The sequence below is a fragment of the Octodon degus genome, unplaced genomic scaffold, assembly GCF_000260255.1.
Source record: "Octodon degus isolate 3935 unplaced genomic scaffold, OctDeg1.0 scaffold00241, whole genome shotgun sequence".
NCBI classification, from domain to species: Eukaryota; Metazoa; Chordata; class Mammalia; order Rodentia; family Octodontidae; genus Octodon; species Octodon degus.
In genome coordinates this window covers 780,034-781,736 of record NW_004524817.1, presented here as the reverse complement: position 1 = coordinate 781,736, position 1,703 = coordinate 780,034, and the positions used below count along the sequence as shown (strand labels likewise).

At 39.1% G+C, this 1,703-nt stretch overlaps 1 pseudogene; it reads left to right on the top strand.

The window, feature by feature from the left end:
* Positions 1 to 901: 901 nt before the first annotated feature.
* LOC101588201 lies at positions 902 to 1,328 on the top strand (annotated as a pseudogene).
* The last annotated feature ends 375 nt before the right edge of the window (positions 1,329 to 1,703 follow it).

Sequence of the window (1,703 nt, the reverse complement as noted above, 5' to 3'; positions counted from 1 at the left end):
TGTGAAAGCAGGAGGATCACCATGAGTCCAAGATGCATATTGATAGCCTGTAAAAACCAAATACATAAAAATAAATAAATGAATAAACAAAAATAAAAGAATGTGTGCGTGCGCTATTATCACTAGATGGGAGGGAATTGATAAACCTTCCATAAAGAAAAAAAAATTCAATAATTTATATAAAAATTGCTCCTTCAAGGAGGCTGAGTGTAATTCCTCACTCCCCAAGTATGTTTAGAGATTTGCTTCCACCAAAGGAGAGATAAACTAACTTGTCCCAGAGAAGCTTGTAGAACACTTCCCTAAGGAGTTAATAAGGTGTTCACAGCCGGCAATGAGTCCCATTCTTTTGCCACAATGCATGAAGGAAGGCCTTGCGTTTCTGTGATTTCTCTCCAAATGAAAAGAACCTCAGTCTTGCCACGAGAAAAGCATTAACTGAGCTCAAATTGAAGTACATTTTGCAAATTACTTGGAAAGTAATTCTCAAAAGGGGCAGACAAATAAAAATTTGTACAAAACTGGGCGTTGGTTAATAATAGCATCACTATTCTTTGATGTGTTAGGGAAAATGTATGATAACAGTAGGGAAATAGTTACAGAGATTATGGTGATTCTACACTATCTTTTCTAGTTTTCTGTAAGTTGTTTTCTTTTTACTTTAAAGAGAAAAAAATAAAATAATAAAACTGTTTCAAAACAAGCTAGTAAACTCCGGTGCAGCGGCCGTCGCCGGTGCACGCCCGCAGTCTCCCCCTCTTCTCAGGCTTCCTCCGCCTCGGCTTCTTCCCCCGGCCGCCCACCAGCCGCACGGTGCCCGAGAGAGCTGCCGGGAGCCCCCGGAGCCTCAGCTGGTGAATACTCTACTGGGAAATAAAAAAGGACTCCAAGAGTAATAAGTATGCCTCCCAAATATAAGCGCCTCCTAAATGATGATGATGTCACTGGTTCTGTGAAAAGTGAAAGGAAAAATCTTTTGGAAGATGATTCAGATGAAGAAGAGGACTTTTTTCTAAGGGGACCATCTGGACCAAGATTTGGACCTAGAAATGATGAAATCAAGCATGTTCAGAATCAGGTGGATGCAGTTATTGATGTCATGCAAGAAAATACCACAAAGGTAATTGAAAGAGGGGAGAGACTAGACTGAAGTACAGGACAAGTCAGAAAGCTTATCGGATAATGCAACTGCTTTCAGCAACAGAGCCAAACAACTACGAAGGCAAATGTGGTGGCGCGGGTGCAAAATAAAAGCCATCATGGCTTTGGTTGCTGCTATCGTTTTGCTGGTGATCATTATTCTTATTGTTATGAAATACCACACTTGATCAGATGATGGAGCTCCTCATTAAACAAGATCTGGGACGTTATTATTAATAATACACTTCTGCATAATTTAAATGAAACCTATGTATGTAACTTTCAAAACTTCTATTTCAAGAAACTAAGAGGCAAGTGTCACTTCAAATTGGAGCATTGAGAATGTCCAATTATTTTCTTCCCTTCCAATAAAATGTACTTTGAATAACTGTATAAAGCAAAGATAACTATGTTGCTATATTCCAAGGATCTAATTTGAAGCTAGATACTTGCCAGTTGATTATTTGTGTGCACAGTCAAACACTGAATGACAGTGTTTCATACTAATATTTTTAGTGGCATAAGCTCTTGCATCATTGCATCATGTGGGGGTCAGGCTAGGA